Source organism: Sciurus vulgaris, assembly GCF_902686455.1.
Source record: "Sciurus vulgaris genome assembly, chromosome: 4".
Lineage (NCBI taxonomy): Eukaryota > Metazoa > Chordata > Mammalia > Rodentia > Sciuridae > Sciurus > Sciurus vulgaris.
This window is the reverse complement of record NC_136464.1, coordinates 20,006,267-20,032,403: the sequence shown is the minus strand read 5'-3', so window position 1 is coordinate 20,032,403 and position 26,137 is coordinate 20,006,267. Positions and strand designations below refer to the sequence as shown.

At 40.6% G+C, this 26,137-nt stretch overlaps 2 long non-coding RNA genes and 1 pseudogene across 4 annotated transcripts in view; all 3 read left to right on the top strand.

Annotated features, from left to right (window-relative positions):
- The window catches only part of LOC306660446, a 356,489-nt gene that overhangs the window by 41,617 nt on the left and 288,735 nt on the right, over positions 1-26,137 (top strand). The gene's annotated exons all lie outside the window — the stretch shown is intronic.
- On the top strand, positions 2,619-9,425 carry LOC306660622. Of its 2 annotated transcripts, none has more exons than XR_013763694.1 (5): positions 2,619-2,741; positions 3,435-3,537; positions 5,014-5,129; positions 5,485-5,623; positions 7,473-9,425. It is a non-coding gene; the product is annotated as an uncharacterized lncRNA (long non-coding RNA). The 2 variants fall into 2 exon arrangements; XR_013763695.1 differs by having other exon boundaries at positions 3,435-3,542.
- Positions 24,341-26,115, top strand: LOC306660588 (ubiquitin-associated protein 1-like; annotated as a pseudogene). Its single transcript has one exon. The product of its transcript is annotated as a ubiquitin-associated protein 1-like (transcript).

Here is a 26,137-nt window from a genome sequence, read left to right as displayed (position 1 = left end):
TTAATAAACATGCCCTCCTATAACCACAGATCTCCTGAGACATGAGTAAGAAATTCAACACCCAAGAGATGGAAATGAGTCCAGTTGTTACACTGTTGTTGCTGTTATTGCCACAGTACTGGGGATTGAACCCAGGACCTCAGGCATGCTAGACAAGTGCTCTACCATTGAGCTACATTCCCAGCCCTCCAGCCGTTTTTAACCCTTTGTGTAAAGAACACTGTTTCTTCTAACCAGAAGTACATAGGACAAGGATGGAATAAATCATTGAGGCACAAAAAAAGGCAGAAGCCCTGGACACCGTGAACAGGTGGACAGCCACTCCTGTACCTAGTTGAGCTCACTTGTCTCTGTTCAGATCCCTCTGGGTCAATTTGTGAAGTCTCGGGACTGAAAACAGATCGGAGGAAGCTTTATTCGGGAAAATAAACAGCAGCTGAGGCCAAAAAGAAAGTTTAAATCGTGGTCATCTAGGAGAAAAACACAAGGTTGAAGCTAGAAATGTGGAGCTAAGGGGTGAGGCAAGTATAGAAAAACAAGCTCAAAGCTGAGAAGGTCAGGTAGGAAGGTCAGGTGCAAAGTAAGTTAGGGCAAATGGTACTAGGAGAAAGAGAGCGGGGAAAAGTTTTATTTATTTATATTTTTTAATTGGCTCATGCAGTTGTGGGGACAGGTCTGAAATCCATCAGGCAGGCCAACAGGCTAGAAATTCAAACAAGACCTAGTGTCATGGGCTTGAATCTGAAATTTGTAGAGCAGTCCACCAGAAGTTCAACCCAGGTAGAATGTCTGTGTTACAGTCTAATACAGAATTCATTCCTCTCCAGGAAACCTCAGTCTTTACTCTTGAGGCCTTCAACTGATTGGATGAGGCCCGCCCACCATATCGTGGAAAACAATATTTACTTAGAATCCTCTAACTGTAACTGTTAACCCTGTCTACCACGTGTCTGCACGGCAACATATAAACTTACATGAGACCAACCATCAGCCTAGACACTTGATACATAAAATTCACCATCATGTGGTATTCAAAGATGCCCAAGAGAACCAGAAATTGACCAAGTTCCCTGCTCATGCAGACTTAGGTCTAGGATACCCTGTAGATGGGGAATCTAAGAATCAGACCCTGGGGGGAAATGACATCTGGGTCACCACCAAAAAGAGAGAACAGGACTCAGGTCTCCTAAGTCAGAGTCCGGTGCTTTTTCGACTTCTGTGTCTCGGCATCGTCAGCCTCAGTGCTCCCACGCAGTTTCTTTTTTGATCAAACTTGGTTGGATGTAAAAACAGCTATGTGCTTTTAAATTAGTGCCAGCTAGATGACATTCTAATCATCCAAGTATCTATTTCTTCAATCACCTCGAGAGGAAGTTAGGGATAGCAGAAGGCTGAGGACGGCAACAAAATTCTAGCGTTTCCAAGAGACTGGAAAACATATGTGGACTTGGAGCCTGGCCTGGTGGGCTTTACGCTGAGCTGTCTACATCGAGCCCAGCGATCTCTTAGGGAATTCTCGTTTGTACCTATCCTCATCTACTTGCAAAACTGTGCTGCCTCAAGATGGGCTGTTCATTTTTCCATTTGGTAGGCCTCAAATGGGGAAATCAGCTTGCTTCTGACTTCCAACGAATGAAATAACAGTGTTTGCTACCTGGGACCATCTGGCCCCTGCTCAGCATGGACTGTTTGCTTCGCACCCGCCTGGCATCCCTCGGGGTCAAAATCCTCCCATAGCTAGGGTGGCTCCAGGAAGTGCTTAGAGAAACAAAAACCTTGGCAAAAATAATCCACAAGAGCATCATGAATGCAAAACCTCTTCCCACAGCAGAACAATTACCAGACCAGCTTGGCTGAAGAAACCACCCAGAGACCAAGGCAGAGAAACGGTCTGTTACCATCCTCCCAATTTGGCCCGCTCTTATTTCTCTGAAATCATGGTTTGCAATGTGTGGGTGTTACTGTGCTTTTCCCCTGGCAGAATAGCAACCAGGAAAACCTCCACGCCTCAACTGAATAAGAATCTGTGGATCTGAATAGTATAGAGTGAATAACAACAATTGAACACAGCGTGCCAAGGAATCACATGAACCAACTCCAGCAACCCTATGGGTAGGCGCTATTATTATTCTCGTTGTTTAAATGGGAAGACGAAACATGGAGAGGTTCCATGAGAGAGACTCCATTTCCCAAACAATCATCATAGGCTATCCATTCTAAGATAGGGGTTTTTTTGGCCACATTTTAAAGTCACTGAAATTAGGCGGCATCCTACAATGGATGGCTTTTTAGCATTGTGTCATAATTTCACAGGCAGCTTTTTTCCCTTTTATAGTGATGCACACGGTCATGCTGTGTCTTAATGTCATTGTAGCTTACAGATGAGGTCAGAAGGTGAGAGAAGCAGGGGATCCAGGCAGTATGACTGTGAGTTCTATATTTTCAGGCTATGCAGTGAGAGAGTCCAGCCGCCCTGGTGAGAAGCGGGGGAAGAAATAGACTTTGATTTCAACCCAGAGTTCAGAAACTACAAGTAGGAATTTTTTTCCCCTAGTACTGGGCGTTGAACACAGGGCCCTCCTACGTCTAAGCAAGCACCCTACCACTGTGCTACACCCCAGCCCTTTTTAAATTTTATGTTGAGACAGGGTCTCACTGTGTTACCCCATCTCATCTCAAATTTGGGATTCTCTCACATCAAGAGGATCAAGTGGTGTGGCCACCACTGCATTTGGCTCAAGGTAGGACTTCTGAGAAGACCCTATGTTGTGCCTCCTTCTGAAATAGACCATCGCAAACCAAAGCTTTACTTAGTTGGCTTGAAAATGGGAAAGGAGCCAAGGCAGTTTCTTGGTCTTCTGGTTTTTTAAATCCCAAACACTTTTGATAAGCAAAAACCTCGTTCTGGTTCCCTCCCTCTTCTCTGATACCCCCAGGAATTCTGATAAGGCGACCCTACCATCACCCCCATCAGAGTAAAACTGTTCGGTCTGAAAATATCCAAAATGTTCGTGTTCTGTCTACAATTAGGCATGGGACTTGACCCACCTTTGTCTTTTTCTTATCTTCTCAAGCATAATAATATGTACAAAGCACGAAAGTTAAAAAAATTTTTTAAAAGAGTGAATGAAGGTGAATCAAAGGGTAAAAAGGAAGTATTAGGTTCAGCGAGCACGTGCATGTGTGTGTGTGTGTGTGAGTGTGGTGTGTTGTTGTTTGGAATTGTTTTGTTTTTGAGTTGGTAAGGGGGAAAAAATCCCTATTTAAAAAAATACAGAAAATCTGTGATTTTAGCCAATTTGTTATTCCTGGTTTTTCTATCAACAGCACATTGATTTTGTTGTCCTGGAAACTGGTGGGAGTTTCTGGAGAACTAATTACCTCATTCCAAACCAAGAGGTCACGAAAGGCTCTTTTCAACTCTGTTTTTATAGGAAACAAAGGCCGTTCCTTGCTGCTCACCTGAGTCTCTCTGGAGTCTGAAACCTGAGCCTGGACTCGTTCCTGGGATTTCATACTTCCTGCTGCAAACCACATGTCAGGTTATGGGGAAAACCCTCTGGCTGTAGTCGGGAAGGGTGGAGGTGGGGAGGTTGAGGTCACGATTCCCTGCAGGAGGCGATCACAGTTCCAACCCAGAGCTGCTGGAAAAACATGTTCCAATAAGTCAGATAGATTGTTTTTGTAGCCCTTCAACTTCAGCTCTTTGCTCTTTCTGGTTTGAAGTGCCTTTCCCTTTTCTCAGTCATCAGCGGGCTGCTTCTAGACTTCTGTGAAAGCTGGTAGCAGCCTGCCCTAACCTGTGATCTGTCTGGATTTTGTACCCTGCACCTGGAAAGTTCTTTTCATTAGATGCATATTTTATTCCCTTCCTTTCTTTGGTGAAGACACCAAATATTGAGAGCCTGGGGGAATTGGGGCCTCTGAAGTCACTAACCCAGAGTGAATGAAGCTTCTTAAGGGACTTGCATGATGCTGAGGTCTCACCTAGCACTCCAGCAAAAGATGCTGGAGGAGTCCAGGTGAGAGGACTTGGTGAGGTTTCAAGTCCGAAGGACACAAGATAGGAAGGAAAACAACAGGCCCCACTGTTGGAAGGAAGGCCTGAATCCCCAGCACAAATATGAGCCAGTAGAAATCCACCACCAGGGGCGAGAACCCAATCATTGTCCCTTCAACAGAGATGACAAAAGTGTTTCCTTAAAGATGACTGGCAGGGGGCTGGGGCTGGGGCTCAGCCTTGAAGGGCTTGCCTTGCACACCTGAGGCCCTGGGTTCGATCCTCAGCACCACATAAAAATAAATAAATAAAATGAAGGTATTGTGTCCATCTACGGCTCAAAATATTTTTTTTAAAAATGACTGGCAGAGGGCTGGGGTTGTGGCTCAGTGGCAGAGGGCTTGCCTGGCATATGTGAGGCACTGGGTTTGATTCTCAGCACCACATATGAATAAATGAATAAAATAAAGGTCTATCAGCATCTAAAAAAAAATTTTTTTAAATTTTTAAATGTTTAAATTTTGGCAAAAATAACTGATTTAGGCCACGGTGGGGGAGAAGAAAGGAAATAGGATTTGAAATCTGAGGGATGTAAATTTGAATCCTGGATCTGCCACTTGTCAGCTGGGTGACGATCCATGAATGATCTAAACTCTCTGAATCTCTGTTTCCTCTTATACAAAATGAAAATTACAATATAAAATAGAATTACTATGAGGATTAAAGTATGTGCTTTTTTACAGTTTCTAACACATAATGGCAAGGAACAAGTGCCTGGTCCCGTGCGATGCATCACGTGGGTTTCTGTGACCCCACAGCTTCAACAGGAGCCGATCAGGGCAGCAGCACCATGCTCTGAGGGGACCCCTCCATGAAACAGCAGTGTTGTGCACGTTTTCATTTCTACAACAACGTTCAACTTTACCCGCTCCTCAGCACACCTCACCTGTTTTTCTCTGGGGTTTGCAGGGTCTTAGAAGGTAGCTCTGAGCTTATTCCCCTTCCCCTTACAGGAGACCAGGAATGCAGAAGCCGCTTGTCTTACAGGAACTGTGCTGCTTGGGCCAATCTGGGTTAGTGTCATGGAGGGCTTACTATTTCATGTACTTTTGAAACCAACTTAATGGGGGTATCACACCTTTCTTCTGGCTCTGTTCCTGTGAAATTATTTCCATTCTGAGCACCTTTTAGAAGTCACTGTTACCATAGTAATCTAGGCTATCTTTCTATAGCCTAGAAGCCTTTGAAATCCCCATTCCGCCTGGCTAGGAGCCCCATCTCCTCTGTGAAGCCCTCTCTGGTTGCCCAGCACCCTGTGCGCTCCCTGCCCAGCACTGCACCATGCTGCTAATCAGCACCATATGGCTTAGCAGGGGATGCTGCTCTTGCTCCACCAAGCTGTGCTCCTCTCTTCTTGGTTGCTAAGTCTCTCAACCAGGGTTGCCAGATAAAGTACAGGATGCCCCATCAAATTTGAATTTCAGGTAAACAACAAATAACTTTGTTACGGTGTTTCAAGTGTCACATCCCGTATATTCATGTGCTAAGTCTACAGCAGGAAGGCCAGACCCTCACACTTCTGCACCTGTGGCAACACCCAGTACGAAGACAAGACTGTTCCAGGTAACAATAAACAATTGTAATATCCAACATTTATCAAGCGCTAAGTATTTGTCTTTGTCAGATACCATGCGTGAGTCACGTCACTTCAAGCAGAAAGCGTGTGTGTGTGTGTGTGTGTGTGTGTGTGTGTGTGTTGATACAAGGTAGAGAACGATTTTGTTAAAGCAATGTAGTTTAAAGATTGAGGCAAGGCACTCAGTCAACATGGCTCAGCACTGTCATTTATTGTCCTTATGACCTGGGGTGTTTATCTAATCTTTCCTTATTCTCATTTATAAAATAATGATGCTACAAGGTCTTTCCTCCTGGGACTGCCAGGGAGATGCTATGCTGAAGTTTTGGCACGGTGATGTTTCAGGAAATGGTAGACCCTGTGGTAGAGGAGGAGATGATGTCCTTCTTCTGGGAGCCCAGAGAGGGCAACTCTCTGGCCTGAGTCATGTAGAGCCTTAAAGGACTGATTAGTTTGACACTTTAGGGGAGACTCCTAGGACAACAAGAAAGTGGGACTCGTTTTTTAGGATACGGTGAGTAGACTTACCTAGTTTGCTTTGGTTTGCATGGGGATTAATGCAAAATCATCTTCGTCAAAATGTAAATAAACTTTAAGTCCTCGTGACTGAAAAAGGAAAATTGACGTCTTGACTATAGTCATTTACAGGTCTGAGGATGCAAGTTGAAAATTCAGTGAAAGGATTTTTTTTTTTTTTAAAAGAAAGGAAACACCAAGTGTGGTTCTGTCACCGCATCTCCTTTCCAAGCTTATCATGAGACAACATTCATCCAGGAATTGATATCTTGATTATGAATCTATCAATTGACAATAAGTAGAGTTGTACTCTCTCAGTTATAAAACCTTGAGGATCTTCTCCCAAACTTACTTCCACTCCCTTCTGTCCTGTAGGAGGACTTGGGCACCGAAGCCTGGGACCAGTGCTCGGGCCGTATTGCTGGATCTGAGCTTCCGCTGAGGTCTCTGCTCAGAGCTGGGACTGTGGGAATGAAACCAGAGAGGGTGCCAGATGGCAGGGTGTGGGAAGTCTTGGGCTGGAAAGGGATGGCCAAGATAAACAAGCGACTGGAGGTCTGAAAAATGAATGGATAAACATCCAGACCAAAGTCAACAGAGCTGGGGAAGCCAACCCGGTCTCCACAGCCGGGGAGGTTTTGACACATGAGTTCAGTCTCAAGTCCTTGAAAGAACTTCTGTGCATCTGATGCTTAAGCATCTCTGCCTTTGAAGGGAGCTCAGGAGAGAGGGATTCACATAGTTCAATGCAGGAATTATGTTAAGTTTTCATTTCTCTTTAAAAACTGTAGGTGATTAATACTAGTTCATATTAAAAGAAATAATATTATTTTTAAGAACAAGAATGGTATTATGCTTACATTTTTAAAAAAGAATATTTATTTTTTAGAGTCACATATGGGACATTTACAGATCATATTATAATGTTGTGGATTTGCTTCAAAATAATCTGAGAATGGGAACTAGATTGGCCATAAACTGGCCAATAAACTTAGAGAACATTATATTATTTTTTTCTACTTTTAAAAATGATGCTTGAAATTTTTAAAAAATATTTTTAGTTGTAGATAGACACAAATACCTTTATTTTATTTATTTTATTTTTATGTGGTGCTGAGGATTGAACCCAGTGCCTCACATGTGTGAGGCAAGTATTTCACCACTGAGCTATAACCCCGGCCCGCTTGAAATTTTTTATAAAATAAGAGTTTAAATAAAAGTTGTAAAAGATACATTTATTTTGTATCATAAAAAATAAGATCTAACAGTCCAGATTTTGAGGGTTTGTTTTGTTTTGTTTTGTTTTGTTTTGTTTTATAGGCATGAAAGATACTGGCTCCAAGTCTGCATAGAGCACAATGAAAACAAGCAAAACTAGCCATTTGGAGCTAAGAAATAAACATACATCTAAAGAGTTCATCACAAAATATGTTTCCTGTAAATTCAGATGATGCTGCACAACGGAGTCAAGACTGTGCCCATCCAGTCTGAATAGCCCGATTGCGAGACCCAATCTTGGGAAACAGTAAACTCGGGGAGTAGAATTCATGATGTGGATCTAAGAGATGTTCCAGAGTGGTAGTTATCTCATGGTTGATCGATGGTCCCTTCACAGTTCAGACTACAGTCCCTACCCAGACTAGGGCAAAAAGAGGGAAGAAAGTCAGGAGCCTAGCATACCGAACAAAAACCCCCGCTGGAATTCTTCTCTGGCTCAATTCGTCATTGCTTCCCAGGCTTCTGGTATGATAGGGTCTTTTTTTTTTTTTTTTTTTTTTTTTCTTTTAATTTGGTTTGTTTTTTCAATCCCTGATAAATTTGAATCATAGTCACTCTATGATGTGCGCTTTGGGGGAAAAAAAAGTGTTTAGAATCCTTGTTTAAACTAGAATAATGGATTCAGCTTTGAAAGTAATACATGATCATTTCCTGACCAGTGAAAGACCCCAAATCCTGTGTGACCAGAGTTAGTATTTATGTAACAAACATGCCTTGGGTTTATTTGCTGTCATTGGGGGCTGGAGAGAAATGCCCCAGCAGTTCTCCACAGTATGGTTGGCACAGCCATGGACTATATAATCTTTCTTAGTTTGCAAATGTTGTTAGAAAACCAGCACATGTCATATCATATTGTTTTTAATGCAGTAAAGAGTCAGATGATCCTGCACAGCTTGCTCAGTGCAGGAAGGCGGGGCGCAGGCCTGGCTGCTCTGCTGGCTGAGTCCAAATCAATTATGCTCTAATCAGAACTGTTTCCGGAACTGGTCAGATGGAGGTTCAGAGTGAAAAGGAAAAATTGCTATTTCTCTTCAGATCCTGTTTGCATTAGTGGACTCCATCTGAGACACATCCTGTTTGACCTCTGGTGTGGCGGGGGAAGGGAACTATTCTGTTTGACTTTTGACTGTCATTGATCCAGGGCTTTTTTTTTTTTCCCCTCCAGGAAAAGCTCAGCTTGGTATTAAAAGTTCAGTCATCATTCCCAGTCTATAAAGATATGTAGTCTGAACTATTCATGTTCCTCGAAGAGTGGCTCCTAACACATTTGAACACCTCCCCAGGACCTTTGTTCAAAATTCAGATTTCGACACAGTCTTAGGAAGGTGCTACTTTAACCAATTACCTCGGTGGTTCTGGAATAAATGCAGCCAAGTTTAAGAAGTTCCTTTAGGATGAGAAATGCCCAAATCTAGGCTCCTAATCTTAAGTCACTGACTCCAGTCAGGCCTTACTCCCCTATTTATCTTTTAATGCTGGGAAAAGTGTTTGGAATTTTGGGCGCCTAGGAAGAATGACTGAAAGAGATGCCCCGCCTCTGAGCTCAGGAGCCTTTAGGATGCCCCCCCACCCACAGGGAGTGGTGGCTACTGAGAGCGAAGCGTGCCAGAGGGGTCAGCCTCAAGGCTGCTCTCAGACCCTGGCCAACTTCTCACCAAAGCATGCCAAAGAGAAAAAATAAGGATGAAATCAAATTTATTCAAATTATTTTGTGATTATATTAGTCACTTCTCTCTGGGGGCTTTAACTCTTTTCTTTTAGAGATTTATTTTTAATGTATATATTTTCAAATAATAAATGATAATTAATTCATGATACTCCTTGTACAAAATTGTACAAATTTTACAATACCTCCTCCTACACTGACTATGTGGGAAGTCTCCCTTCCAATCTAGAGTTCTGATTTCCCAACACCAAACTGTTACTGATTTCTTATTCTTCAAAAAAATGCTCTGTGCATATACTGGCAGATAGATCTACAGAAATTAGTTTTTAATACAGGTAGCATATGGAGATACTTCCATATTAGTATATTTGGGGAATTTTAAAACAAAAATAAGTGATAGTGATAATACGTTGTTGGGCATTTTTTTAGTGTCTGAAAGATTACACACACACACACACACATATTTAGCAACCCCATACCAGAACTACGGAGAGGCTTTAAATTTTTTTCTAGGCTATGAAATCTGAAATCTGAAACCACTGCTATAATACTAATAAATAATAATTTAATAATATATAAGAAATAAATAGTTTTTAAGACAGCAGTAATAAAGAAGGTTCAGAATCCAATCAGTCAGGGCTTAAGTCCTAGTTCAGTTATTTTCCAGTTCTCAGAACTTGAGTAAGTTACTGATTCTTTGCACCAGTTTCCTCATTTGGCAAAAGTAAAGTGGAGAGGGAAATGCAAGTTTCCTCTTGAACTTGTGAGTATTAAATAAATAATGAGTAGAAAGCACCTGGAACCTTGAACCTGCAGGATGATTATGACATGGGAGGCGCTGTGGAGTTGGCAACAGTCAGCGCTGCAGAGAGGTTACATAAGATAAGGGCTGAAGAGCTCACTGACTGGCAGTTGGAAGATCAATGAAGATTCAGCCGCGCGCGTAGCTCAGGAGAGTGCTATGGGTGGAGATCAGAGCCAGTGGGAGGGCTGGGTGGCAGGTGAGGAGAGAAGGACTTGGTGTTGAGTGCATGCATCTTTGTTGAAGTTGGGTGCTATGTGGTTCCGTCTCAGAGAAGGTAGCAGTTGGTAGTCAAAGAAATACTATCTGACAACCAAAAAGAAAATTTTTTTTTATCCTTTAACTTCATTTTCTCAACACTATGAAAGGCATAATGTTTCTTTAAGCTCCATTTCTTTTTCATGTACAATAGACTCCCAGCCTAGGCACAAAACAATGGATAAAACCATATATATACTGGTTTTTGTTATACATATATGCCTGAAATTTAATTTATAAATCAGGAACAGGAGATTAACGATAATAACTAACAATAAAATATGACAGTCATGTAAATATGGTCTTTCTGGCATGCATTCTCCCTCTCTCTCTCTCTCTCTCTCTCTCTCTCTCCCTCCCACCACAGGGTAGGTAGTATATTCAGCATGGATATTCTGTACAAAAAGATTATTCATTTCCCAGAAGGAAAAGAGTTGGATGACATGACATTTCATTACACTATTCAGAATCCCAATTTAATATTTGTGAATTGTTTATTTCTGAAAATTTCCATTAATATTTTCAGACTGTAATTGACTAGGGATAACTAAAACCAAGGAAAGTAAAACAGCAGATAAGAGGAACTACTGCAGTTCCTATGCTGTTCCTATGCTTCTCTCACTAAAACTGGCCCTTCTATCTCCTCCAAAAAAACTCTTTCTAGCTAGTTAATGCTCCTCTTTCCCTTCTCACTGCATTCTCTGGGATTCTGTCTCAAGAAAGTACCATTAGTCTGGCAATGATAAAATCCTTTGCAAAGGGCAGAAATTATTTACAAACACACAATCCTCTTTGGTTGTCAAGAGGGGTGGGGAGGATAGGAATGTTGTTTTCTAAAAGTATGGAGGAAGAAAGTACTGTATAGAGGGTAAAGAGGGGTGGGAGGGGTGGGGGGAAGGGAAAAAATAACAGAATGAATCAAACAACATTACTCTATGTAAATTTATGAATACACAAATGGTATGCCTTTACGCCATGTACAAACAGAGAAACAACATGTATCCCATTTGTTTACAATAAAAAAAATAAAAAATAAATAAATAAATAAATAAATAAAAGAAATACTTTTCCCCCTCACAAATGAATGAATGGTGGATGAAATCAAGTCAAACCCCAGCTGCGTAGATCCATGGACTATGCAACAAGATGCACCTGAGCAAAGCTTGGAGGAGCTGTGAGCAGAGCATGTGCCCGTGGGAAACCCTGCAATGCGTGGAACAGGAATTGGTTGATCCAGGTGCCCTGCTAGACCAGAGTGAGTGATATTTAGGGACAGAGAGCATTCCAGGACCTCTCTAGTTAAGAAAGCCAGTTATCACTCTGCACACAGAGTTGGCTTCTCAACCCAGAACCATGCACCATGCTTGCACAGTATTTAACACACTGCCCTTTTCCATTTCTGAATAAGCCATTTGTGGCCAAAGTTCAACTGGAAATTTCTGGCAAATCCTGGGCATCAGGCCCAACATCCCAAGGTGAGCACATGATGGGCAAAAGAAGACAGGATTTAATACTCTGAAAGCATTCCAAGCTCTTTGGAAGGGAGGCCTCTCCCAGCCCCCCTGCTCCTCCAGGAAAACTAGAGCCCAGTTTAACAAAGCGCAAAAGGGGAAGATTAGACCTATTAAACTTGGTGCTTACAAAACAATGCTCTGCTTCACTTGAAGAGGCAGTGCAAATAATTGAGTTCACCTATTTCACCAGTTCAGATGAGTGCCAATTCTAAATAAGTAATGACTTTTTTATAGACAGAAACTCAAACTAGGAGAGGAAAGACAATGGAGCTATAGAGCCCCGGCTTTGGGATTAGACAGACCTTGTCACACCCTGACTCTATCAATTATTATCTGTGTGTCTATGGACAAGTTGCTTAATCACTCTGAGCCACAGTTTCCTTATCTATAAAATGAAGATAATAACCATACCTACTTGGTAAAGTTGTTGTGAGCACATGTTCAGGGCATTGTGCCAATCAGAGTATTGTTCGATCAAGAATTTCTGCTGTTGCTACTAGGCGGGGGGTTCTTGAAGAATTGAACTTCATGAATGTGTGAGAATTTTAATAAAATCTTAAATTTTTGAATGATTTTACATCTACAGAAAAGTTGCAAATACATTCCAAGGAATTCCCATATGCCCTCACATAGACTTTTTAAAACATTAACATTTTAACATCAACATGGTACTCTGCCAAAACTAAAAAACTTTCACACATTATGCACTTCATGCAGACTGCACTGCATTTAGAAGTATATTTTTAATTAGTACCATCTACATTATTAATTAATTAGTGTATCTGGTATCAAAACCTAAATGTACCTTTCTAAAACACTTGAGAGTTCTTAAAAATCATTTATTCTCTAAAGTGGTTTTTTTTTTTTTTTTACAAACTTGTTGACCTATTAAGTGGCATAATAATAAATCCATTTTGCATGGTTAGTGAAATAGTCAAATACAGGTTAGCATCTGCCTGAATTACCATGATGTTCAATTTACTTGAATTTGAATTAATAAGATTTTACTCTGCACATAATCATTTCCTTCAAAGAGATCCAGTGTCTGACACTTAGTAGGTGTTAAAAAATATGTATTGCTCAAATGCATGCAAAAGCAACAGTTTGATTTGGTTAAAACTACAGTAAGGTCTAGTTTGCGTTGCATTGGGTCTTGTTTTGAATGATCTCTTGGAGCTAAACTTTGCCTTTGCACATAGAACCTGTTTGTACAAGACTATACAGAATCTGAGCAAATAAGACTCACTGTTTGGCAAACTACAGATTTCTCTACCATCTTTCACTCAGCAAGTAATCATCCCTTGAGGGGAAATCAATTCTGATGTTGAAAAGAAATGTTTTACTTTCATCTCTGAAGAAAACCATATTTATGTGTACAAATTCAATTTCTTAGAAGTTGCAGTAGTTGCTGTTTTTAATAAACAGCTCTAACCAGAGATGATAAGAATCACCAGGGTGGCCGTGTCAATGAGAAAGACAGAGATAAAAGTGCCTAGCCAACCGTGAACTTCTTGGTGTGCCACTAGATCTGCTGCAGCTCTGCTGGGACATCAGGGATAAGTTATTACCAGAGAGGTGTGGCAAAGGTGTGGCTTCTGTCACCAGTGTTGAATGCAGCATTGCACCCAAGTCATTCATGCAATTATTCTTTTGTTCAACTCAAAACACCTATCAAGTAACAACTATAGACCATCTACTAAACTTATACTAGTCAAAATGTGACCTGTGGATTATGCATTTACCAGGAAGCTTGTTGGAAATGTAGAATCTCAGGCCCCACCTGAGACCTGTCTATCAGAATCTGCATGTTAGCAAGAGCTTACAGAATTTTACATTTGAGAAACATCAGACCAGACGACAGGGATCAGAGTCAGAATGGTGTCCGAGATAGATGATACAATTATTGAAGAGACTATCAATGAAAATTTGGTCAGAGTTACAGGAAGACACCAAAAAGGAATGGGGAACCTCCCTGAAAGCAAAGCAAGAAACTGTTACCACCCCTACAAGAGCTGTAGCTATAGGAGAGAGCCAGGCTGTGGAACCAATGGTGTTTTGTAGAGCCAAGTGACCATAATCAAACTGTGCCTTTACAGGAGGGAGCTAGGGGAGTAAATACCTCAAGCTTTCTTTCCTTCTCCAGCCAATGGGGTTCTATCCAACAAAGTCAGAGGGTGGGGAGACCTAGATGGTGGAATCTGCACAGGCCAGGTGATCTCGACAGAGAGCTCAGTGGAGAAGGGTAGAAAATGTCTCTGTTAGAGGCCAACAGAGAATATCCATCATACCGTAAAGCATGGATTTCGCTCTCCAGAGGCTTTAGGTATATGTAGTTTGGAGGTGAGATTAGACCCTATTATGCTGATGCAAAAACTAGATTTTCAAAATGGACTTGAATTTGATATTCTAAGATCCTCCCAGATTACTTTTTAACAAGTTAACCAAATTTCTGAGCAACTCTTCGGTGAAAGTCACTCAACTGGGTTCTAAGAGGAAGATAGAAGTATTAGATATGGCCTTACCTTCAAGAAGCTTGCAATTTTAGAGAATAAGTTCTTCCTACACAAGAGTCTGCAGACTCTAACTATCAGCCAGAAGACTCTGGAACCAGACTGCTGGGTTCAAAACTCAGTTCTTATTCATACCAGTTGTGAATGTGTCTCTGTACTTCCATTTCTTCCTAAGTGACATTGGGATGATGATAAAAATAAGTGCCTGACTCCAGGGATTGCTGTGATCATGGTGAAGATTAAAAGAGCACATGAAAAGTATTTTTAATGGTTAGCATCTAGCACATCATCAACCTTATATGTACTAGTTATTGAAAACTAAGAAAGAACCATGTCCCCTGTTGCAGAGGATCCAAAAGAAGAGAGTATCAGAGTGGTGATATAAAGTTTCCTTCTAGATATATTGAAATAATCCAATTAAAAGAGAAAAACCACATACAGATAATCATACTGTTGGCACAAGGATACAGAGGTATTGAAACAAGTAAGTTTGAGAAACCTAGACTTCTAGTTACATCTAGCCCCTGGCCCATGCAATCCCTCTGAGTGTTCTTACAGAATCAAGAGACTCTTTAAGGGGGACAGATTAATACAGAGCCTTCTCGTTAAGAGGAAAATGAAATGTAAATATAAACATAGGAGTGCTTTTAAGGAATTGAAGTTGGTTGTGTATTCAGAATTGCTAAAGGAGCTCCAAATATGTATGCCATTCTGGGCATTAAGCACTAGCAGCTGTGCCAACACAAGTCACATATACAGATCTGAGGGCAGAAGTCACCTCTTGAGACTTTGTTTAGTTACCTTTTTTCCAGGATTTCCAAAATTTCAGGCTCCTTGTTTTAGATCCAGCACTAGTTTTTCTTTGCTTTTTGATGAACTTTTGACCCAAACTGCATTTCCAATCTCTAGTCATTTAGTCGAAGGCCATTAGCGCGACTGGTTAAACACACACATGTGCACACACACATTCATATATTACATTTCCAGACCAAATTGAGTTGCAGAAGGAACCAATTTGAAAAGTTATTGAATTAAAGCCCTCGAAAAGAGATGGGTTTTATTGTTAGCAGTTGGCATGACAACTTGATATGGTGGAGAGTAATATGTGCTGAGTTCATGTCGTCGGAGACTCTGACAAGTTCAAGGCCAGGGCTTTGCCTCTAAATCTTGTTGCCAAGGTAATGCAGCATAAGGCCAGAGTCCACTGAAATGAATACCTCTGATAGCTCATGCCAGCAGGAGCTATCTGATTAAAAAGGAACTTAAAAAAAGAAAAGAAAAGAAACAGTATTTTAACAAGAACAGAAGTAGAATGCAAAGGTGGGATATTGAAAAATGGTCAAGAGAAAATCTGAAAGGAAAGCAGTCAGTGGGTGTCAAGAAGTAACTAAATAATGGGTTGTTTTATTAGCAAGAGGTTGGTGATGGGTGAAGATCTGCAGGGATTCCAGCCTGCCCAGCTATTCAGCATGCAAAATGATACTGTCCCAATTTGGTTCCCTGGCTCAAGTTCAGCAGAATGATTTTATTTGAGTGTTGGCCACTCTTCTCCCCACAGCAGACTTTAATTTGACAGATTTTCTTCTCTGATAATGCATTAAGGAAAATGGTTTCTGAGGGATTTCATAGGTTAAGATGAGAAGGGAAAAATCTCAACCCAGAGGCCACCAAAATGTCACTCTTTCAGCTACTATAATGGTCTTTTGGACATTTGTGTGATTCATGTCCCAATGATTTGTGAGTTGATTAACAGGATAAAATTCTTAAGTTCATGATTTTATGGGATCTTCATTTTCCTAGCTTTATGTGCCAGTTTATTTTGGATTTGTTCATGATGAAACTGTAGTCCCTGGAGGTTCTTATATTCTAAGAATGGAGAAGAACAAGTTCTCAAATATATAATTATAATTCCCATGGGGATTTCACCCAGGCTCCAAAAAAGCTATCTCTCCTTTACACTTCCAGGGATTTAATGGGAATAATCAGCAAATGGGGATATGTGGGCAAGAGAGTAAGTACTGGAATCTGAAAGAAATTCAAAATCCCAGATCAGCAATTCTAAAGTTCCTATGAATTCAGATCAGAGTATCATTTCATGAGTAAATAAGGAAGTGAAAAGTTACTATGCTTCTTCTACCCTATACAAGTAGTTTATCCTGTATAAAATGTAATGGCAAGAATAGTAATCTTGCCATCTCAGTTGTTGTTCAGTGTCCATGAAGGATTAGTTTGAGGACCTTCAATGGATACCAAAAATCTATAGTGCAGTATTTGCATATAAATCTTACATATAACAGTATAATATTTACATATTTACCTATCCACATTCTGCTATATACTCAAAACCATCTATAGATTATTTATAGTACCTAATACAATCTAAATGCTATGTAAGTACTGGTTATATTATATTGTTTAGGGGAATAATGACAAGAAAGAAGTCTGTACATGGTCAGTACAGATACAAATTTTTTGACCAACTGTACTGACAAAAATCCAACTCCCGCCTCTGCAAATGATTTGCTGAGTGACCTTAGCAAAGTATTTAATGTGTTTGGTCCCTGTTTCTTAAGGATATTTTGTTTTTGAATACAGGATCTTAATACATTGCTTAGGCTATTCTCTAACTTCTGGGCTTAAGGGATCCTCCTGCCTCAGTCTCCTGAGTAGCTAGGACTACAGGTATACACAGAGCACCCAGCTGCTTTTTACATATTTAAATGAGATGGATGGTCTTAATTTTTACTTGTAGCGTTCTTCTAGAATGTGCAGTCAAATCATGGAAGGAATTTTTAAGAAATTCAGGTTCCTGGGCCCCACCCTAATTTCTACTGAGTCAAAGTTTGTCCTTTTTAAAAAGCTCTACACATGATTCTGATTTCCATCTTTGTTTAAAAATCACCAGTTATGCATAATGCATAAAGATGAGTTGGCTAACATATGAGTTTTCATGAGCTCCCTAATCAATCACTAGAAGGTTATAACTGAGTTTAGCTTATATGTTCTTTTCAGCTTATATTTTAATATCTGAACTAGAGCAAATTAATTTGGAATGTAGGAAACTTGGCATACATAAAAGTGGTTACATTTCCCTCCACCACTTGAAGTATTTGGAGATGTCCAAACTTTAAATGAAGAACTTTTTGCAGTAACTTTCTTGGTTCATAGTTTTCAATATTCCTTTCAGTCTTTATTGATCTGAACAGAATGATAACGATATTTATCTACCGCTCGCTGGCACTTATTCTGAGTGCTTTGTAAGTATTAACTCATTTGATCTTACCTCCTCTTACCCACATTCGGTAGAGAGATTAAGTAACCTGTCTAAGGTCTCCAGGATAATGAGATGGAGGTGGGCTTTGAACCCAAGAATCCCACTCGAGCCCCAGGCCTCAACCACTTGGTGGGTCAGATGTTTCCAATGAATAAATTGCTCAACTTTTCAAGTGAATACACAAACCTGTGTGTAAGAACTTTTCTAGGCCTTAGAGCATTGTTTCTTTAAGCAATGGTCCCCAGATTTCCTGCATCACAATCACCCAAGGTGCAGGTGCCAAGGACCACTCGCAGAACTGTTCCAGTATAATCTCAGGGTGCAATAAGCACCAGAAACTGACATTTAAAAGTTACATTCCTCAGTACCCCCAAGCCCAGTGAAGTTTAAGAGACACCAACCTGGATCACTATCTGTGGTCACCTTTGTTGGAAATGAGCGGGAGTAGAATATGTTGAGAGCCCTGGAATCAGCCATCAGTCGCTGCCTGGGGCAGAACACTTAGTCAAGTGTTCAAAGAGTGCGCAAAGTACAGGTTCTGCTGGGAAACAACTGGTCATTGTCTTTCACAGAGGGGAGCCAGCAAACTGAGGGTATGAATTTGCCTTTAGGGCTCAGATCTCCTTTCCCCTGCAGAAGCTCCCCCTTGCTCTGTGGTGACAGGGCTAGCACTGGCCCACTGGAACTTCTTGTTTTCCTTCCTTCTCACTATCCAAATGCTGCGGAGGCTCTGTGTCACTGCACACGTGGTCCCCAGCACAATGGCAGAGGTAGGGAGCTGTCTCTTCAGAATGCAGTCTGGCCCCGGAAGGGCTCTGAACTGAACAGAATTCCCTGACTCCCAAGAGCTGAGTTCATCGTGGGGCCTCTTTCAGATGAGCAAAGAAAAGGAGGCTGAGAGGCTAACACAGAGGGGCTGGGGCGCTGCACTGTAGAATAAGTCCATAAAGATGCTTTAAGGGATTGAAAAACATTTTATGAAGCTTGTTGAGGTAATCATTTATATACAGTAAATTTTACCCTTTTGAATATACAATTATTGAGTTTTCAATGATACTCAGCTTCAGACCACCGATGCTAGTTTGATGAATTTTGACTAATGTGTCTAGTTAGGTGAGTGATGTCAAGTAAGAAAGAATATTTCCATCTCCCCAAAAGCTCCCTTGTACTCCCTTGCAACCAATCCCATCTTCTTAGACCCAAGCCCTTGCCTATCAGTATTCTAGTATGTTACATAAAACGAATCTTACTGTCTGAGGCCTCCTGTGTGGCATATGTCAATATTTCCTTCCTTTTTATTCTAAGTAGTAGTCCATTTTATGGACATACCATAATTTTATTTACTGATTCACTAGTTGATGAGCATTTAGACTACTTCAACTTTGGGGCAGAAATTGAAATTTAAATAAGTACTAACTCAACTTCAAGCATTTATTGAGCCTGCACATTAGTAGCATCTGGAAAATGAGATCATTTGTGTTTACAGCTTCTGATAAAAAACTATAATCACTCTGAAAATTCAAACTAATTCCTAATGAAAAAGAAGCTTCATTTGTGGCCCTGGAAACAAGTGTGAAAAAAAGGGAATGCCATTAAATGATGTTGGGTTAGTGATTAGGAAAGCATTTAATGCACTTTGGAAGCCCTAAAATGATAGTACCATGCTGAGACACATGAGGGCGCTCTAACCAGTCAGCATTAGCAAATCTTTTTTTCCCATTTTTTTTTCATTCTTACAAAGGTTGTTTCGAATTTATTGTAAAGTTTTCATGAAAACCCTGGTGAATTCTCACTCTTACCATTGGTCTCGTTGGCCACTCTTGGATAATAGAAAAGAATTTGGCATCAAGTGAATCTGTCTTTGACTAGTCTTTGGAGGTTTATTGTACCCAACCATAATTTTGTGGTGGAGGCTCCAGTCAGCTTCCCTGCTTAAATTCAAACAGAAAAGCTTCCAAAGGAACTTGATTAGAATGCCTCATAAGTCACAGAGAACTGGGATTGTCCCTAAAGTTCCTTTTTCATTATTGCTGTGTTCAGGCCTTCCTGGAATTTAGCACACAAATATTAAAAATTAATTGCTGGACAAGGTTTTAGGAAGACCTGTGAGCTGAGGCTTTCAGTGGATCAGTCAACACATTAGTTGATTGAGTTGTTCACTCTTGTCAAAGGAACCGCTGTGATCAATATAGAGGAAAACCATCTTTACAGCAAAGCAGCCTGGAGAGCTTAGGGCTGCTGGTTTTGGCTTCTGAGTGGCTGTTCAAAAGAATAACAAAACAAAAGTTCTGGATACATTTAAACTCTTTTAAAAATCAGTGACTCATTTGTTATTTACAAAATAAAAGAGTCTTCATAAAAATTGCATTACAACACTCTGGTGGGACTCTAAATGAATTTATTGCTGGGGATGCATGATTTTTGTGCAAGACCTAGCAAGACTTAGGGGTCCCTCTCTTAGGGAAAGCATTTGATTCCATCACTCACAAGAATGTACCTGCAAGCTCTTTCTACCATTAACAGAAGGAGATGCTCATTTGCAAAAAGAAGTCCATTAGTAAAACCTTATCTAAAATATGACTAATTGTTTTAAGTAGAAAATTATGTCTGGTTGTTATATGCAAATTATGTAATAACAAGGCCTTAAAACTAGGAAGATAGTGAAGAGATGATTCTGAAGACGGGTTGTGGTCCTGGTGTGGCTTCTTTAAGCAGTTTTACCCTTACCCTTATGCTGAGCACCACCCAGAGGGACCACTGTGGTGTGTTCTTGTGATTTGAGTGAAGTCATGAACTACTCAAGGAGACCTGGGACCTTCACACAATCTCTCTGTGGGTCCTCTAAATGACTCCCTTCAAACACATTTTTCCATTCTATCCTTATCTTACTCCCACTCACTGGGTGATAAGTGTGCTTTTAAAAGCATAGGCTAGGGCAAGGGATATAGCTCAGTGATAGAGTGCTGGCCTAGCATGCCCAAGGTTCTGTGTTCCCTTCCCCAAATTGCGATAGTAATAAATAACTACAATAAATTAATTTTAAATGAATAAATAAAAGCATGGACCAGTGAGTCATTCTTTATTTTGTGAGCTTAAGTAAGTTACTCATCTTAAATCTCAACTTCTTTCCACTTTAAAATGGATTATAATAGTATCTATTCAGATAGATACTATAAGATTATAGTTACCTGAAATAGATAGTATCATAATAAATTGTACCATAATAGTACCTATCTGAAGTTGTTGAGGTTTAAAAAGATAATGCATATAAAATAATAAAATTCAGAGTCTGAGACATATAAGCCCTCAACAGAGACTGACATTCTTATTATCATCATCATTTACGACAATATCATTAATTTCCAGTTTGGCACCTCTTACTATGATTGGACCTCTCCATCCTGGTTATCTGTTCTCAGGTCCCATGGAAAGAACCTGACTCCTATTCAACCAACACTTAACCTCTTCTGTCTCTGCATCTTCCTTGAAGATTATCCTCCCTTCCCACCAAAATTCACAAGCAAATGCAGCTCATGCTAACAATCTTGTCCCATTACATATTAGAGTTGTAATATGGCCACTAAGGCGGCCAGGAGTGGCCATCGATTTAGCTAGCCATCAATTAATTTGTGTAGATTTTCCTTAAAGGTGGCACACACTCCATTCCATTATAAATCCCTGCAGAATTCAGCCACCCCAGAGAGAAACATGACTTCAGGAGTATATTCTGCCCATCAACAATCATCTTCTTATAAATGAGAAGCAGAAAGAGTAAATGTGAATGGAAGGGTATTCTGTTTGAGGAGAGGAAATGCTGTTTTATATCATTTCAACTATGTCCCCAGCAAGCAATCGAGTCAAGGCACAAGCTGACAGTTGTAGCTCTCAGTTTTGCAAGAGAAAGAGAACAGAGGAAAGGAAATCCAAAGAGACAATGATCTCAGCTTTCCAGAACTGCCTCTGGTGATAAAATCCTGCAAAAGATGAACGAGGAGGAGCCAAGTGTCTCAAAATAGATTTGTTAACATTTATTTTGAATAATAGGAGGACACACAATACAGAATAACTTAGAAACAAGTTGTAATTTTTTTTTCTTGATTAGTTGGTGTAGTGTTTAGAAGTATAGATTTTGGATCTGTCCAATTAGGCTTATGTTTTACTTCTACCCCTTACTCTCCCTTAGCCTCTGTTTTCCTATGTGTAAAATGGCAATGACAACATTGTCTATCTTATGGTGTTATTAGAATTAAATAAGGTAGTTCATTTACACTACCAAGCACAGCCCCTGGAAATGGGAAAGGAGATGGGGAATGAAGGAGAAAAATAATAATAAGATTAAACAGAGGGAGAGGGCTCATCCAGACTAAAGGCAAAAGGAGATGTGGATGCACCTGGGGTCCAAGCAAAGCAGCAAGGAGGAGTTACAGCACATGGACCTTGATATCAAGTTTGTCTGTTTAGCTTATTTCCTTGATCTCTACTGTGTCTGATTAGATGAGTTTGCCTGATAGTCAAGTTCAGAGCAAATGAGTAATAAACAAAATGGAGCTGAAACAATGATACCCATTCATAGGAATAAATCCTCGTACTGAAGAGACTTTAGGGGCTTTTCAGATCAGCTCTCCAAGGCTGAAGAGGTTAAGTGGTCACCTCAGTCATGCAACTAGGGACTAGCCAAGCCAGGACTAAACTCTGAAGGCAGCTAAGAGTCCTCCCCGGTACATTAGGCTGCAAGAGGAGTAAAAACAAGAATAATGCTACTGTATTGCATATCTTACATGCAATGAAAAATGAAAGAGAAGTTTCAGTACAGGCATCTTTTAAAGTTCAACTCACAATGGGCCTTACACTTTAAATGGGTCACTGTGCATCACCATGGTGATTCCTCCAAGTTTTCCTGGAATCATCAGCTGTTTTCTAACGAGGACACTCCCCAGAACTTGAACCTCCACCAAACAGATAAATGTTTTCCAGTAGAAAGTACTTAGCTCCTTGTGCAGCTTGGTCAGCAATTGCTTTTCCTTCTCCACTTCTCAGGAAATAGCCTAAAGCCTCCTCCTTCATTTGCTTTGGATGTCACGGAGTTCTTTAAACCTCTTGATTTTGCCAACGATGAGCTACTTCCCTGATTTTTTATTGGGAAATAGCCACCTTCTTGCCTCTGTCTTTCTAACTAAGCAGTGAGTATATCACAATTTAAAAGCCTTGGAATAGCATGGTGGTGGCTCAAAAAATGAAAAAGAAGTACATGTGATTCAACAATTCCACTTCAAGGCACATGTCCAAATGAATTAAAAGCAGGGTCTTAAAGAGGTCTCTGGACACCCAGGCTCATAGAAGCTCTATTTGCTACAGTCAAGAGGTAAAAGCAATGCAAATGTCCTTCAACTGATGAATAGGTAAGCAAAATGTGATATAGAGAGATTAAATATATATGATGAAATATTATTCAGCCTTAAATGGAGGGAAAATTCTGACACGTGCTATAACATGGGAGAACTTTGTGGACATTAAACTAGTAAAATAAATCAGTTGCAAAAGGACAAATATTGTAGGATTCCACTTATATGAGGTCTCTAGAGTAGCCAAATTCACAGAAATGGAAAGTACAGTGCTTGTTGCTGTGGGTGGGGAGAGGGAGAAGGGGGAAGTGGGAATTAGTTTGATGGGTATAAAATTTTGGTTCTATGAGATGAAAGAGTTTCTGGATACTGGTTGCACAACAATGTGAATATATTTAACTGAACTGAACTGTGCATTTAAAATGATTAAGATGGTAAACTTTATGTTATATGTAAATTACTATAGTTAATTAAAAAATTTTTTTCTGGTTGTAAATGGGCACATCTTTATTTTCTTTCTTTCTTTCTCTTTCTTTCTTTCTTTCTTTCTTTCTTTCTTTCTTTCTTTCTTTCTTTCTTTCTTTTTTTCTTTTTATGTGTTGCTGAGGATTGAACCCAGTACCTCACACATGATAGGCAAACGCTCTACCACTGAACCCCAAACCCAGCCCACCATAGTTAATTTTTTAATTCTTAAAAATAAAAGGCACGGAGAGGTAGAAAATACCTAAGTCCTATATAGTTTGTTACAGGCATAGGTATAGTTCTTTCAGATGGTCTCATTAGTCTCATCATGCTTCTTAGCCATGGTTATGAAGGTTCACTGTTGCAGTCTCGGGTATCAAGCGTCCCAAAAGCTTGAGCTTAAAGCACCATGTGTACACATCGCACAGTGTCTGAATAATTGTCCACCTGAATTTCTCAAGTTTCCAACTCAGCCCATATTGATCTCCAATCAGCTAGATAGCTGTTCTAGTTTTGTAAATGTCCCTCAGATTTCTTTTGTGTAAGTTATGATTTTGACCACAGCTTAGAAATGATTGCTCTTTTGAATGCACAGGAAAAATCTGATTCTCTCTAAAATGAATCAACCAAAATTCTAAAAGTTCAAGTTCTTACTTGTGACAGTTTACAAAGGAAATTTTATGCTTCTTTTAATGGAATTCCTACATTGAAATCCTAATGACCTTTTGGAAATGGTGTTTCTACAGATATAATTAATTAACTAAGATGAGATCATACCAAAGTAGGGTGGGTCCCCAATCCAATAACTTGCATCCTTATAAAAGAGAAATTGGGACAGATTCACACACAGGGAGAAGACCACGTCAAATTAAGGCAGAGATCTACAAGCCAAGGAAAACCAAAGATGGTTTGTGAACCCTTAGAAGCTAGGTATAGCAAGGAATTGATTCTTCCTCACAGCCCCCAAAAGAAACCCATCCTGCCAACGTCTTAATTTGGAGCTTCTAGCTTTCAGAAATGACAGAGAATAATTTCTATTGTTTAGACCAAAAATAAATAAAAACCAAGGACTGGTGAAGGGAAGGAGGAGGGAAGTAGGACTTCAACATGACGGCCGAGGTACTGGCGGTGGCTACGGCCTGGCCCAGGGCGGGCAGAGTTGGAAGTGGTGGCGGTCACTTGCCCTAGGGGCGTCGGGAGCTTAGCGGGACTGAGCCTGGGAGGTTGGCTGGCGCCAGAACCTTTCGACTTTTGGGACAGCGGCAGCAGCGTTGTTCAGGTTCTAAATGGCTTCTAAGAAGTTGGGTGCAGATTTTCATGGGACTTTCAGTTACCTTGATGATGTCCCATTTAAGATAGGAGACAAATTCAAAACACCAGCTAAAGTTGGGCTACCTATTGGCTTCTCCTTGCCTGATTGTTTGCAGATTGTCAGAGAAGTACAGGTCACCCCTCCAAATTTCTCAGTGTCACAAGTGCCCAACATGCCCAGCTGTCCCCAGGCCTATTCTGAACTGCAAACACTGTCTCCCAGTGAGCGGCAGTGTGTGGAGACAGTGGTTAACATGGGCTACTCATATGAGCGTGTCCTGAGAGCCATGAAGAAGAAAGGAGAGAATATCGAGCAGATTCTCGACTATCTCTTTGCACATGGACAGCTTTGTGAGAAGGGCTTCGACCCTCTTTTAGTGGAAGAGGCTCTGGAAATGCACCAGTGTTCAGAAGAAAAGATGATGGAGTTCCTTCAGTTAATGAGCAAATTTAAGGAAATGGGCTTTGAACTGAAAGATATTAAGGAAGTTTTGCTATTACACAACAATGACCAGGACAATGCTTTAAAGACCTCATGGCTCGGGCTGGAGCCAGCTGAGACCAGGCCCTGTCCAGGCCCTGCCACGGAACCACCACCCCCCAGAGGCCCTGCAGAGCCCACATATGGGGAAGAAGGGGCACACTTCTGGATTTTCTTTTGGGGGGTTAGAAGATCAGGTGTGGAGACTGTGCTTGCCAGTCTCTGTGAGCCTAGGCCCTGAGCTGGGGAGAAAGTGGGGAAGATTTGGGCATATGAATGCCCCAGACTTGTCCTGGCTCCTTCATATTAAATGTATTTGTATTTGAGAAGTGTCCTTCCCACTTTTGGCCCTCCAGAGAGACTACCTTGGTATTTCTGGGGTCTCATCCTCAGTAGAAACCTGGTCTAGCTGCCAACAGGAGTGGGGAGAAAGGGGAGGGCTAGACTTAGTGCTGCTTTGGGGTTAGATACTTCTCCCACTACCTGCACTGGTGGGTTGAATTCTAATCCAAGTTGAGTACAAGAAGGTTCTTCCAGGGTTTTGTTCTTTCTCCCTTTTAACAAAGTCTTTTAGTGTTACACTGGTTCTGTAATGTCTCTGAGGTGCAAAGAAAGCACTTTTCCCCATGGGGCCCAGTTTGCCTCTTCTGCCAGGCAGTCATCATGCTTCTCTGTCCAGCCCATTTCTTTCAGCTTGGTTTGGAGCACAATCCTCTGCTGCCCAAGGTGTCAGAGCCCCTGCTCTAGGAAACCTATTGTCAGTTTGAGTAATCATTGGCCCCTTCCCAGCACACTGAATGGGTTGAGAAAACAGGCCACAACTCAGTGGCCTAGCACTAACCTTCCCCTGTTCTCCTTGAACAACCTCTTCCTCTAGCCCTTCTTTAGGATGACACATGAATAACACCTAGGTTTAGAAATCACTCTTTGGTTTCTTTTGTATTATGTTGTACATCATTAAAGATCTAAATACAAAGGATATACAGTCTTGATGAATCTAAAATAATTTGCTAACTATTTTGATTCTTCAGAGAGAACTAATAATAAAAATCTAAAAGGTAAAAAAAAAAAAAAACCAAGGACT